This window comes from Lycorma delicatula, chromosome 7 (assembly GCF_047948215.1).
Source record: "Lycorma delicatula isolate Av1 chromosome 7, ASM4794821v1, whole genome shotgun sequence".
Lineage (NCBI taxonomy): Eukaryota > Metazoa > Arthropoda > Insecta > Hemiptera > Fulgoridae > Lycorma > Lycorma delicatula.
The window spans coordinates 119,333,699-119,350,027 of NC_134461.1; the positions used below are offsets into that span (position 1 = coordinate 119,333,699).

General features: G+C 30.6%; 1 protein-coding gene across 2 annotated transcripts in view; it reads left to right on the forward strand.

The window, feature by feature from the left end:
- Window positions 1-16,329, forward strand: part of LOC142327885 (uncharacterized) — a 128,234-nt gene that overhangs the window by 10,598 nt on the left and 101,307 nt on the right. The window contains exons 2-3 of one of the 2 annotated variants that reach the window (XM_075371243.1): window positions 5,628-5,787; window positions 7,847-8,047. The gene's annotated coding sequence lies outside the window, so the exon portion shown is untranslated. The remainder of the gene's footprint in view (window positions 1-5,627; window positions 5,788-7,846; window positions 8,048-16,329) is intronic. The other variant, XM_075371244.1, reaches the window with a different exon arrangement.

A 16,329-nucleotide genomic window follows, 5' to 3' on the forward strand; every position in this document is an offset into this window, starting at 1 on the left:
GCTCAAAAACCGTTTCGTGTCAATCAGTATAAGGAAATGCTCAAAAAATTCGACCGAGGAAGCGCAAAATTCGTATACAACATAGTAACATGAGACGAAAATTGGATATAATCGTACGAGCCGGAACTAAGCAACGGTATTCCAAGGTGAAACAAATAGGAACAAAAGTGGTTCGTTCGCGAAGCATTTAAAAAAAGTACAGTCAATTTATATTTTTATTTGAAAATCCTTACCTACCGATTGATGTTTTTCCATATGTTAGGGGTGATGAGGGAAGCTTAACTCCAGATTTTTAACATCCCCCTCCTATAGATTTTTGAAAAACTCAAAAAGTTTTTGAAATGGGTTTTTCTCTGAATCAACTTCAACTTCAACGCCACCTAGTATTTCAATTTCAAATTATACGGCATAGCTTCAAACACATTTTTTGTTTGAAAAACATTTCTCTTAAATGCGTAGATTTAGAGAAAAACGCATTTAAAAAGTTTTTGAGTTTTTCAAAAATCTACGGGAGGGGGATGTTAAAATCTGGAGTTAAGCTTCCATCATCACCCCTAACGCATGGACAAAAGATCAATCGGTAGGTAAGGATTTTCAAAAACAGCCTATTTTGATGACAAATTGCCTGTACTAACTTCCAAGAAAATGATCGCTTGTTTCCTCGGTTATATTAGACATGTAACAACCATTGCTTTAGATGATCGAAAAATGGTATACAACAATTTGTTTGCCAGAAGTCATCAATGAACCCAGGAAAAACAACCGAAAATGTCTCATCATTCTCAATCATAACATGTCATCTCTCACAAAGCACATGAAATAATTGATTATTTGACGGAGAAAAACAATGAATTAAAGTTTCATTGCCCGTATTCACCTGATCTATCGCCTAACGACTTCTTTTGGTAACCGAACGTCAAACAAAAAACTGATGTGGACACAACTTGACTTCCTTGTACGCCTGTTAAGTTTTATCTACACATGCTTTACTGCACTTTATTTAAACTTATTTCATTTGAAAGTGAGATACGATCCTTCAATTCTTTGATAAAGTGGAGAAACACAATTGCTAAAATAGTAGTTTTTATTGATATCAAATATTTATACAATTATTAATTCAACAATCTTACCTGAAATATTAGGATAGAGTAAAAGTCCCTTTATTAGTCTTATAATAAATGTAAGTCTTATATCTATCTAATACTCTGTTTTTATTAAGATTACAGTATTCTACGACTAATCGTTTTTGAGAATGTGTAAAAAGTATACTAAGATATGCTTTGGAAATAAAATTATTGTAATATACTAAGATCATGCTTAATGCTTAAAAAAAAATGTTTTTCGTAAGCAAATTATTTCTAATTCTGAAATAAAATAACTATAATGACCTTTCTTTTTTATAAAAAGTTAAATCAGTATAAGGCACCTAAGATCCATATTACTGTAGCTAACATGGGGAAGGCACGGGCTTCGGGACGCCGATTTGAACCATGTTGCGTGTGAATAGTACACTGTTTTCGTGTCTATCGCAAAACACTAACGCAATATTTAATTATACTCAAGAAAAATGGCCCTAAAAATTTCCTTAGCATTTTATATTAATTTAGTTTTACGTCGATCAATTAGATATATAGGTGAGAACATGTTGGATCCGTAACCATACACACACATCGGTTCGAATTCGACTTCATAAACTTATATATTTTAAAACTTTTTTTATAAATTTTGAATGTATTGATTTATTAATAATTATTAACGTTGATTGTAAAAAATTTTGAATTAAATTGAAAAGTACATAAAATTTTATCTTTCACTAATAACTTCTGAATTTTTTTTCATATATATATATTTTTTGTTATATTATTATTTACTGTTAAAATTTTTTTACAATCAAGAGGTTAATAATTATTAATAAATCAATATATTTAAATTATAGAAGAAAGGTTAAAAAAAATATATATGAAATCTGATTCGAAGGATGTGCCGTCCGCCTGTATAATACAAATATTTCATTAATAAAATTTTATTTGGCTATAACTCTGGAACCAATGGAAATAAATACCACCTATGATATCCACCAGCTTTCAGGAAGCTTATTACTGCAGTTAAGAAAAAGTCCAAAATTCAGAGTTTTGTGGATTTTGGGGTTTTTTGATCACTTTCGGTCCAGTTGATTGCAATCAAAAGGGGAGGTGTACGACTAGATGTTACAACAGTTCTAAATACAAAATTTCAACATTCTACAGCCAATCGTTTTTGAGTAATGCGAGGTACATACATACGTACAGACGTCACGCCGAAACTAGTCAAAATGGATTCACGGATGATCAAAATGGATATTTCCGTTGAAATCTGAAAATCGAAATTTTTCGCGATTACAATACTTCCTTTACTTCATACAAGGAATTAAACTATGTGGACAGGTTTTTCATCACCTCAAGAAGCTGTTGAATTTTTCCAAAACCATGTTTTTGAAGTACCAACTTCAGTGGAAAAAATGTTTCCAAAATTGGTTCAAATGCATGCAAAAGTGTATAAATCTTAAAGGTGAATATTTTGAGAAACAATAAAACGATTTGTGCCAAAAATGCTTTTTCTAATTGTTTTTGTAAAAACATTAAAGGCGGCCCACGTGTATATATACAATATATATGCATAATAATATATTAGTAAGCATTGTTGACGTAAAAAAACTTAAAAAAATATCTGTAAATCATTTAGAAATGCAATGTCCCTTTTTGTTTATAATTGTTCCACATAAATCATTTAGGAAAACTTAACATTGAAACCATTAGAGGAAATTATTTTTCAAAATAACAAAGAATTGTTCTTTTCTTGTCAAAATAGTAATTTATAAATTTTTCGTGATTTTTCCTTTTTATCTAGATCTTTAGTATCAGTTTAAAAAGTAAAACATGAAGGGAAACTCGTATTTATAGGTTTTTTTTTGTTATGACCTGTTGCGTTCACGCAATGTTGTGAGTTCCTGCGAGTTGCGGTGTTTGGTTAACGCGACGTTGGGAAATGATGTAAATAGTTAACATACGACTGATAATTATAATTAATAAGAATATTAATAATTTCAGTTCACACTATTTTCTGTAGTATTTATAATTTTACATTTTACTTTTCAGTTGCCTTGTGAAATTTTTCAAAACGGTCCACGTTTAAAAACACTTGGCATTTCTTACAAATATAAACAGTTTGACTATGACACATAGCTTTTACAGCTTTGTCTTGCATCAGTTTCATTTCTGTCTATAATATGGTCAATTTTGTATTTTCGTACTATGTCTGTTAACTTGTTTTACTGCAGTGTCCTAACAGTAAATTTCTGTTACTTATGTCAGGTTCTTCAATTTTCGCTGATCGAAGTAACGACAAAACTAACTGCGATTTAAATTCTATTTGGCTAATTTTATTTCCTGTTGATGAAATATAAAATTTCACCAGTTTTCCTTTTACGCAGAATGTCGTCCAAAATAAGAGACCATTTGCTCGTCAATTGAAGTTTTATGAGAAAACACCTCAAACTGGCTGAATTTGACATTCAATTCATTATATGTAATGTGGGTGGAGTTTTGAAAATTTACCTGATTTATCTAGTTTTGTGTTGTCTGAATAAATGAATGTACTTTCTAATTTCATAAAATTTATTTCATAGCATTGTCTCTCATACAAGAGGTATACCTTTTTTGGGAGCGCTACTCCAGTACATCTTACATTGGGGAAGTGAGTGAAAGCCCGTCAGAAAAAGAATTCCAAAATGTTTTTTTCCAAGTCTGGACGAATGAAAAAAAATTATTTAAAAAAATTTTTTCCTTGAGATAGAAAACTCAATAATCTTGTCCAGGAACATATGATCAAAAATTAAACTGAATGTTTCAAGAACAGTTAGACCACCGTATTGGTTTTTTATTTCTTCCAAAAGTTTCATTATTTCACTATCATCTGGAATTTTGGATGTAGTTGGTAAAGAATTTCTCGAATATAGACAAGGTTTAGGTTCCTTGACTTTGTTTTCCATTTTACGTTTAGTTGGTTCAATAATAACAGAACTATAGACTCCAAAAGAACTAGTGATATCTGAAGGATTGATAATCACCCCCATCGTTGATAACAATTTGGTTATCATCACTGTTTTCTTGAGCAGATTCTGAATGCATTGGTTTTATCATTATTCAAGTTCACATAAGAAAGGAAATATGTATAAAAATATTTAAAAAAACACATCAATAAAATCTCCATATACTTTAGAATTAATAACACAAATCAAAATAAAAGTGACATATTACAGAAAAAAATGATATAATTTCGTACTGTTGCGTTTATGCAACATTGGGAAGAAATGGGTTAATAGGTCCATGTGATAAAAAAAAAAGCTTAAATATAAGAAAAAAAGAAAGAAAAAACATAACGGGTTGAATTGAGAACCTCCTCCTTGTTTGAAGTTGTTTAAAAAGCTACATAAAATAAAAAATTTACAACCATGTAGATCTATATAAAATTAAATTCATAAATGGAGAGGCACAATGGTATTTTGTTTTCAGATTTATTCATATTTGATTGTATTAAAAAAGATTCAAAAACACTCTTTACAAGATCAAATTTCATATTAATGTAAAGGATTTTTTCTGCCAAAATTTATCAGAATAATGTTTAACTTTTTTTTTGCTCCCTGAAAAACATTTGGGGAAAAGGTAAAGAAAAAAGTCACTAAAAGTATTATAACAGGACCAGTATAACAGACTAGGGTAATGGATTTCTTCCAGTTAAGAAAAAAGAGGAGAAAATAATAATAAAAAGAAGAATTTGGAAGTAACTAAAAAGGATTCTTTTCTTAGAGTAATAGGTCCATTTAACAATTTGTTCTTTGTAATACAGACCATGACACCTCCAAAAGCTCCTGATCAACCAGAAGGATTGCCGGATTGGAATAAGAATTGTAGAAAAATGTAAGGGTGCAGATAATGAACATTATTACACTTCAACAATTAAAGGGGCAAGTTGGGTTCTGGTTCTGCAGGCTAGGGGATATAAATACTGCCAGGGAGACAGCAGTTCTGCAAGGCCGTGTTTAGTGCATTTGTGATAACAGCGATATCAGTAAGCGTGTGGTAGCAACAAGTGAGGAGCACTTCACAATTATTCCAGTGTGGACAGTGGTTGAGTACAAGAAGTTGTTTGGTGATACATTATCGGTAAACAGTAGTGATAGTGACAATCTTCTATTCATTCATAATGTGTAGGGTAGTTCTATTGTAAACACTAAAATTAATAATATTTGCAGAAAGTGAATTGTATGAACTTTAGACTTTTCTATTGTTCACTTGTTGTTAATGGAATGATAATTTGTATCAGTCATTTTAAAGTTTTTAGTAAATTGGTCTGTATTCTGGTATTCATAATTTAACTGTCATTAAATAAAATAATATTGTCTTTTTATTTGAATTGCTATTTTGTGTGTTATATATACATATATTTTGTTATTATTTATTTAATATGGTTTTAGAGTAATAAATTGCATTTGTAAGTAGGTTTTATGTTTGTTTGTCTCTCAATATCCTTTTTGAATCATGAACATTCAACAATGTACTACTAACTTTTTACTTTTTTTTTTGTTTAAGTTCTGGGACCACCGTTAGATATTGCTTCAGAGGATGAGTTGAATGAGTTGTAGCGTGTGTGAAAATGCCATGCCTGACTAGGATTCCAACCCGGGACCTCTGGATGAAAGACTGAGACGCTACCACTCATGCCACGGAGGCTGGCGACACTACTACCTATGTACATTGAAATTATGTGGCTAAATATTTTTAATATAATGAAAAGTTTATGTACTTTTTTACAGAAAACTCACTCTTACTTTATGAAGGAGCCCAAGCAGATATAGTCCAGATATTCACATCTATTAGGTGTGAACTATGATATATATTCTATATTTAGTACTGCCTATCTTTCTTAGGTTTATTTTTTATCACTTGTTGATGCATTTTGGAACCACAATATTGTCAAAACATTGTACTCTAGTACAATAAATTATCCAGTATAATAAGCTTTGACAATGGAGTGGTTCCAAAACATGTCAATAAGTAAAGTAAAGCTAAGAAAGATAGGCAGTACTAAACATAGAAACTATAGTGATCTTAGCAGAAAAGATAATAGTAATTATCTTAATAACAAGAACAATTTTTATGATATATATATAATAATAAACTTGTTAACATGTTTTAAAATGCAACAGTACCATACTGTATGCCAATAATTTAAATAAAAGCTTAAAATATTTCTTTGAATTAGCAGGTTTCCTAATTTTAAAAGTACTTGAGTACTGAATCTACAAAGTACAAAGTATTTTTTCCTAATGTGTATGTTGCAATCTGTTGAACTAATGAACAAGAAGCCATCTCCCCATAGCCCAGTGGGATTGAAGGTGATATGTATGACAGATAATTGAGGAGTAATCTTGTATAGACTCAGGCTGGCCATTACTGAGAATGTTTAAAAAACTAGGTTCTTTAAAACCTCAATCCATCAGATTGATCCAGTGGTAAAATTCGTCATTGTAAGTAGCCGATTTTGAAGTCAGTTCTTAGGTTCAAATCCTAGTAGAGGTAGTTGCTTTTATTTGGATTTGAATACTAGATCATGGATACTGGTGTTTTTTGGTGGTTGGGGTTCAGTTTACCACATGTCTCATGAGTGGTTGACCACTCATCTATTCAAGATTAAATGTTTATCAGTACATTTATAGTTATACTCCAGTCGCTAATGACTTTAATTTTTGACGTGACTATAAATTGAATAAACTTTTCAAATAGTTTGGAGAACTAAAAAATAAAGTTTAAATTAAAACTAATATTTTTTGGGCCATATCGTTGTACTTCCACGTACAAAATTTCTTAATGTGAATATAGAATTAATAGATTATAAATTAATTCTTAACTTATGAATTACCAGAACTATTGACCGGTAAAGAAAATTTAGACAGTTCGAGATGCTTTGTTGTGGGCTTACATGGAAGATATGATTGAAAACAGTCAACATGAACATTAGAAAAAATAAGATACACATAATCATGTAATACAACTAAAACAAACTATCCAAAATAGAACTAATGGTGAGTTTTGTGTCAATCGAGTTTATTAACAGCAACATAATTAAAATGAAATAGTAATGATTATAGATTTATAGATTATATGCTTTATTTATAGATTATGTGATTTATAGATTGAAAATATCATAGATCATTAAAAAAATAGCCTTGCATATGGTTTGTTACATGGGCATTGATTATGACTGATAAAACGTGTGGAGATTTGCGAGGAAGGTGTTAAAAAATGAAAACAGTTTTAATGGATGATATATATATATATGGATGGATGGGCACTACTTTCCTTACTGCTTTATAAGTCTTTCTATCCAGATCTATTTGTATTATTTTCAGAACAAAGGGTAAGTAACTACCCTGTTTGTAAAAAAAGGTTTTTATTTGCAATACCATACCAAACTCCTTTTTAGTTTCCACATTGAAAAACAGTAAAACTAGTAATTATCTAGTTTTAGCCGGTGTTCGAACCGACTACTTTCAGATTACATATTCATTGAGCTATTTTGACCACCATTCGAACCAAAGTAATGATTTTTTAATAAAAGAACTAATAAGATTTACTAATTATCGTAGGAAAAATAGTCTAGCAATATCAATATGTATAAAAGGGTGGGGAAGGTAATGGCAGGAAAAAGAGCCATGACCACGCTACGTGTGCGTGTTTGCGGGTGCGTTAGTCTAATTGATCAATCCTTGTCGGTCGGTTCTAAAGTCCAGTGAATGTTTCTGTTCTAGACGCAGTAGGCGCGGCTTAGTACCTTTTAGCAATCGATAGATCTACGTTTGTGCTGCCGTTAGTTTAGTCCGTTGAGAGGTATTGTGGCGGTTTGTATACTACACACACTGTACTCGACAATCATTCAGTAACAGTCAACCAGCTTACTAAAAACATTGTTTACAACTTCGGTTACATCATTTTAACTTCAAATCCGTATGGTATAAAAATATTTGTATTATTTTGTTTAATTATTTATTATTTGTTGCATTAATATATATAATTTATATATAAAACGTTTGTTAATATAATTTATATTTATTTAACTTAAAATCTACACTATAACAAATTTACGCGCGATTTTATTATTATACGAACTGTTATGCGGCTGAAATTTTAATCAATTGTTATTCATTATTATCTTCACGTTTTAATCAAGAAATTAAATTTCTACTAAAGTACGAACAGTTAAATTTATATTATGGCTTCTACCGCCCTTACAAACGGAGTAGGTTTTTACTGTGTTTTTGTTTCTTTGTTTTAAGTTTTTTCCTTCTATTATGCCTTTCATAATTTTTAACTTATTATTTTATTTTTTATCCCCTTTTTTTTAAAAAAAATTGTAATATATTTTCATGAATTTTGTAAAATGATATAATGAAAGTTCTGAAATTTTGGTGGGAATCGAATCTCAACAAAGTCGAATGAAATTCTAATTTGGTATTTAACGGACCGTTAAATACTGACCGTTGAATACTGATTTCCCAGAGTTGAAATATTATACCCTAATTTACGTTGAAAAATTAATTTTTTTTTCCAATTGTAAACAACAATAAGTAGTTTTAAAATGACTGAAAAGTAGGGTTTTAGGTGAAGATCACAAAAACTGTTTGAAAGTAATCTAAAAAAAAAAAAAAAATGCGGGAGTTTTATGCCTTGAATTCAAGTTCAGAACGTTAAAAAACCTAATAACGAAGCTAAAGCGTATTTATTATTATTTTTTTGTTGTAAAGTTATAAAAATAAAACGCACTACCGAACAGATTTGTTACGAATATCTATTATTATAATTTTGATTATGTATACGTATAATTTATTGCTGTATTCGATGTGGCTCTGCCTGAATGTCACTACAATTTTTGTTAGTCTTGCAGAATTATAGAATTGAAAGTTATGAATTCCAGTTCAAGTCATCTTCATAATAAAAAAAAAAAAAAAAATACTTTGTTGTGGTTAGGCGTAAACTTGTAATCACTAAAAGGATAAATTAATGAAAACAATTAACAAATAATTTTCCTATTTCTGAGGGCATTCTAGGTACCCGAGAAATGAATTCAAATTCCCGCCAAATTCGTTGTAATTCAAATAGTCTAATAAGTGAATGAATGCATTTTTACTAGAAAATTGTTGTAGAAATATGGAAAATTTTTTTACAGGTAAAATAACTGTATATTTTGAAACTCTATTACGCAGAACTAATTATCCAAATAATTAATTTTCATTAATTCTGAAAATAGATTTTTTGTAAATAATATTATTTTTTAATTGTATGTTTGATCTTTGTAAAATAAACCTTTTACTTATAAAAAATTTAAATGTAATCTATTACCCGTTTGTTCCGTGGAAAAATTAAATTTTTTCATTAGTCTACATACTTGTTCGGTCTTATGGAAAACATTCTGGAAAAGTGTCTGTGAAATTTCCAGTATTTCTAGAAACCCTTTCATAGTGATAAAATGAAAATTGCTTTTATCTTGATAACTGCTTAACTATGTAGTTATTTTTCTTCTTTTAGTTTACGATCTACAATCCAAAAATATTTTAGTAATAATTATCCAGGCCAGTTTGATCATTATTTTCAGTTATACTAATGATCAGTGGCCTTTTTCATTAACAAATTGATTATTTTGGTGTTATACGAATACTTTTATCTTAACTGTTAAAAGTCATTCATCGAATGATTAGTAACTGTCTAACTTTAAATGTGTAAAAAAAACCGTTGCAATGTGTTTCCCAGGTACTATAAATAATTGTAACAATACCTGCATAATATTCTTTTAATAATTCCTCCATTGATGATAATTATAGAGTAAGGTAATATTAAAATTGTTCATAATTTTAAAATCTTTGCATATTTTGTTAAATGATAAATTTTCGTTTAATGTGAAATCAAATCGATGTAGTTTGCAACAAAATCAAAACATATTGTTTATTTGAAGCGTCTTAATAAACCACTGACTTTTTCATTATTTTAAATATTTATTACAGCTGCATATAGTGCCGTATGAAATGTGATACATCTTGGGCTCCGTCAAAATATCACCACGGGTTTTGAATTTATAGCTTGCCGTGCATTATTATTTCAAAATGTACTATTTAAAAAAAAGTATGTAATTTTTTTATAAATAATTTAGGAAAACATCTACTCATTAAATGAGATCACAGAACTATTATCTCGTAACACAACGCAATACGTCGGTATATTAGAAAGGCTTTTTTTAAGTTTCCGCTGATATTTTTAATAAAAACCCTAACCTACTAAAATTATACCGACCAATTTATTTGAAATTAAATGATCTTTTAATTTATTCCGCGGATATCGTATTTATTTTCCCCTATTTATGGCAGGATTATTATTTTTACTTATTACTGTAGATTTTAATCACCTCTTCTTTTTATAATTAATTTTGAATTTTGATTTACTGGTTTTTTTTTAAGTTCTGGAACCACCGTTAGGTATTGCTTCAGAGGATGAGATGAATGACGACAATCTTTTGTAACTTGTGAAAATGCCATGTGTGACCGGGATTCGAACCCGGATTATGGCCTGATTATATTTTTTGCACGGTTTTCCTTGGATTTTCCAGATAAGTCCTAGGAAAGTTCCTTTTTTTATCCGTTGAGTATCAAAACTACCCATTCCTGTCGTGATATACAGTATGTCCCATGAAGAGGTGTACGCTTTTGATTTAGTATCATTCACCCATTCCACCACCGATTCTATTGAAACTTTACAGACCTTTTAATGAAGGCTTCAAAAATGTTCTGTGAAAATTTCAACCTTCTAGGATTTATAGAAACAAAATGGCTGCTTTCAAATAAAAATATCACTTTTAGCTAAACCACATTTTTTATTCATTACAAAATAGCTGGTAAAAATGATTAAAAACAGATGATGTATAGGTAAACAGCTGTTCAAATTGAATAAAAAAAGTTAATATTAGTCATAACCATGACTAATTACAGTCTCACAAGTACCAATAGGTGTACTTAATGCAGTTTTTGTCCTGTTTTCAGATATGTATTCCGGATTTCTCGTTAAAACGTTTTTTCGTTCATTTGTTCATTGTCAAGTAAAAGCTCCTAGAGCATTGTAAATATGATGGAACCAAATGAGCTAACTCAAAGGGTAGCATTGCTACTATTGTGCAGGTTCAGACGTATATAGACATGTACAAACGTGATCTAGTGTAGCACACATTCATCAGAACGATGCCAGATAGAGTGAACAAGTAAACACTCACGTGTTTACTGGTTCACTCAGTCACATTGTGAATGCTTTGTGTGTGTGAATTATTGTGTATTACATATTTACAACTTTATTTCTTTTAATTAGTCGTTAGTTACAAAATGCGTAGAGTTTGTTCTTCTTAGATCTTCCTAACGATTCTTGTTATGTATGTGGTGAAGTGACGCTCAAGTCTCAAAGGCGAAACCTTACTCCATTAGTAAAAAAGTGTTATGAACTTTATTTTGGGTGTAAATTTGGGGACCAAACAAGGGCCTGGGCCCCACATATCTGTTGTTTATCGCGTTCTTGGCTTCTCACTACATGAAAAAATGGCACACGCCACATGCCATTTGTTATCCCTATTATTTGGAGGGAACCTAGAGATCACTCTTCTGACTGTTATTTCTGCTTAACAAACATTAAAGGGATTACATCAAAATCAAAACATACAGTGGTGTAACTTGCATTCTCACTACATGGAAAAATGGCACATGCCATTTGCTATCCCTATTATTTGGAGGGAACCTAGAGATCACTCTTCTGACTGTTATTTCTGCTTAACAAACATCAAAACATACAGTGGTGTAACTTGCAATCTCCAATGAGACCACACTGCGAAGAGTTGCTCATACCAAAGCTTCCAGAACATGTGACATTAGTTGAAAAGAGCTCAGAGTCTGATGGAAGTAACGAAGAAAAAGAAACAGATTCTGGTAATACAACTTTTGAATAAAGCAGTTCATCTGACCGTCATTTACTGATTCAAGAAACTTTTAACGATCTCATACGAGATTTAAAGCTAACCAAAACAGTCTGAAATGCTTGCTTCTTGGCTAAAAGGATGGGATCTTTTTCAAAAGAATACAAAGATATGTACTTATCGTAATCGTCATTCTGAATTTAAAGACTATTTTTCTGAAGAAACTGGCTTAGTATTTTGTAATGACATTTCTTCTCTTATGGAAACACTTTGTAATGAATATAACCCAACTAAGTGGTGCTTGTTCATTGATGCCAATAAAGTTAATTTAAAAGCTGTGCTTCTGCACAATGGCAATAAAAATCCCATCAGTACCTGTGGCTCACTCTGCTAGTATGAAAGAAACATATGAAAACTAAATTTATATTGGAAAAGCTTCAATATGCAGTATATGAATGGAATATTTATAGTGATTTGAAGGTAATTGCATTTATTCTTGGTCTGCAGCTTGGTTACACAAAGTACTATTGTTTTTTTGTGTGAATGGGATAGTAGAGACAGAAAAAACAGTTTAATTAGAAAAGAATGGCCTAAACACGAATCACACATTCCTGAACAGAAAAATGTGAAACATGACCCATTGTGTAATCCTAAAAATGTGTATCTACCTCCGTTACTTATCAAACTAGAAGAACAAACATATCAAACATGAATTTCGTTAAGTATCAAACAATGAAGAAATTCGTCAAGGTCATCGACAATACTACAAAAGTTTCCTAAAATTAGTGATGCAAAAATTAAAGAAGCAATATTTATGGGTCCACAAATACGATCACTAATGCATGATGAAAAGTTTGAGGAACTATTGAATCCACTGGAGAAAGCAGCTTGACAATCATTAAAAAAAAGTTACTCAGAGTTTTTGGGAAATCGAGAGGCGGAAAATTTTCGTGTTATTGTCAACAATCTTATAACATAAAAATTTTGGCTGTAATATGTCCTTAAAAGTACACTTCTTGCAATCACACCTATATTTCTTCCAGGAAAATTTTGACGTAGTGAGCGACGTACGGGGAACACTCATCAGGAGATTTCAGCTGTGAAAAAGAGATATCAAGGCAAATGGTGTCCTAATATGCTGGCCGATTATTGTTGGACCATCAAGAGGGATGCTCCACAGGCGAAATATTCAGAAAATCACTAGGTGGGTTAAATATTGTGTAGTTAAGAATGCAGAAAGTATTAAAATGTTTGAAATTATAAATGCCTATCTCTTGGAAACCTTGCGTGATGGGAAAAACGTTATCATATTTGAATTCAGGAGAAAAAATATTATCAGAATCACGTATTTTTCTACCTGAGACAAAAAAAATATTTTTTGTTACCCAGTGTTATCTGCTTTTAATTATTCTAATTTTAATTATCATTTGTTTTTTTTTTTTCATTTCTACCAGTTATTTTGGAACGAATAAAAAATGTGGCTTATCTGAAATTTATGTTTTTATTTGAAAGCTGCCATTTTGTTCCTATGAATCCTAGAAAGTTGAATTCTTCACAGAAGATTTTTAAAACGTTCGTTAAAAGGTCTGTAAAGTTTCGATAGAATCGATGGCGGAATGGGCGAGTGATACTAAATCAAAAGCGTATACCTCTTCGTGGGACACACGGTATATACCGAGTGGCTGAAAAGTAACTTACACTACACCCCCTCTCTAACTTTTTATTATTGAGAAAACTGAATGCGGTTGTTCGCAGAATTCTTTCTTGTACTGAGGGGTTACTTCAATGAATGTATATTTCACGCTTTGATTTTTGAGTAATGGGGGTTCGGGGCAACCCAAAAATTTCAAATGGACCAATGATAATTTGATATATCATTTTAAACAGGTCGATGAGACGAGATAAATGATAAATTTAAAACTAAATTCTCATCGCCCAATCCAAAATGGTGGCTAACAATCTATTTCTTTCAGATAGAACTATGGTTATGTACTCGTTCACCTTAATTTTGTTGTTGTTTAAGTAACCGGATTCTCTCTATGGAAATATTCTCTGATAAGAGAGGCTAAATCAGTAATACCCAATTTAAGAGTATTCGGCCTTCAGGGTGGCGGTGGGACAGGGATAGCTCAAAAAGTTTAAATGAGACATATAATCATGTGATATCTTGTTTTAAAGGTTTTTGCGAGACAATCAAAACGGTATAAAAGATTAAATTCTTACTATTTAAACCAAAATGACGATTGAAGGCTGAATACTCTAAATTGGGGCTTATTGAGTTACCCTCTCTTATCGGAGATTTCCAAAGAGAGAAGGGAGTTACCTCAAATAAGAAAAAAATTAAAGGGGAGCACAGAACCGTAGTTTTAGCTATCTGAAATAAACACATTGTTGACCACCATTTTGGATTGTGTGATCAGAATTTAGTTTTAATTTTATCATTTTTCTAGTTTAATCGAACTCTTTAAAATTATATATCAAATTACTATTGGTTCTCTATTTAAAATGTTTCAATTGCTCCTCGTCCCTCGCCGCCCAAAATTCAAAAAGAGTGAAATATACGTTTATTGAAGTAGCCACTCAGTACAAGTAAGAGTGCTGCAAACTGTATCCAGTTTTCTCTATTATAAAAAAGTTATAGAGGTGGTGTAAATTATTTTTCAGCAACCCGGTTTATATATATATATATACGGTCTAATAAAATATTTATTTGTTTATTTTTTGGTAAACGATCAGAAAAGTAAAAAAAAACAACAAATTCTGGATAAGCTGTGCTTATCAAGAGGTGAAAATTTAGATTAATAGGGTAAAGTGGAGTTTAAGGTAAATAATGAACTGAATTATTATACATAAGAAAAGCTTTTTTTCATTTGAAGTAAAAATACTTTCGGAACTACCTGAAATTTTATCCGAAGTTGTATAAAAAATAAATCTTGTTTTTTTTTTTAAATAAAAAACGTTTGTAAGGCCGGAAATATTACCACCATTTATAGGTTACGACTATAAAAATATTTTTTTAATCTCTATTAACTATGAGAATTGTTACCTAGACCGCCAGATAGTAATCAGCAATGATGAAATCATCACGTTCTATGTTTTAACATTATAGTGAACCGTTTGTAAATAATCATACAATGTTAAAATGTATATAATGTAATTGGGTTTTTAAAAATAAGATTAAAGTTTACTTAAATTGGAAAAAATAAGAGCTCAGAAAATTTAAAAAAATGTATAAAATGAGATGACTATTGGACTTTTAAACAGTTATGTCGGTAGATAGTGAAAAACATTGTTAACAATAATAATTACATAAGAAATATACATTACTTAAGAAAATAACTACAAAACGAATACTTTTGTCAAATATTTTTACCACTGTATTAAAGTTAGAGTGGCTAGAAAGTAAATTGTACCGTTTTAGGCAGTCACAATGGAAAATATAAAATTAGCTTTAAAATCGTCTCTATCTTAATAAAACAAAAAAAAAAAAAGATTTGAAAATAAAATGATAGCACCTATTAAAAAATTCAGGTCATGTTCGTGAATGATTTTATGCAAGACCAAAAAGTAGAAAATTCTTTTATATCGTATTCTGGGAAGACCCAAATACGGTATGAAAATGAATAATAGAAAAACAAAGAAATGAGAATAGGCTGCAATAAGCCGACAAATGTCTGCAAAAAAGGAAGAATTGAACAAGCAAGAGAGTAAATAAAACAGGTAACTCGTGGTTAACAGAAGAACGAAAAATTGAGAACGAACTAATACAAAGAATAACACCGTTTAAAGAAGCATTCAACAGAAAGAACAGTTATTATGTATTACGGAGAAACACCTTATGAAGAATGTAATTCTAAAAGGATGTTTAACACAGGCAAAGGAAAATGGAAAATGAAAGGGTGAGAATAGAAGGGATTAAAAAATATATAAAGGGAAAAATGAAGAAATAATAAGAAGGGTAGGTGAGAGTAAATGCACTCTTGAATCCTGTATCGTGGATACCGGTGTTCTTTGGTGGTTGGGTTTATTAACCACACATCTCAGAAAAGATCGACTTGAGACTGTACAAGACTACACTTCATTTACATTCATATATATCATCCTTTGAAGTATACCTTACGGTGGCTCCGTAGGCTAAACAGAAAAAGGGTACAAAAAGAGTAAGCGTAACTAGTAAAGGCATCACGTGAGAGGAGAAGAACTGATTAAAATAGGCTAGAAGGTTCACTACATAAGTGTGAAAAACAAATCGGGAAAACTGTAAAAATTATAACCATCTAAAAAGAAAGAGAG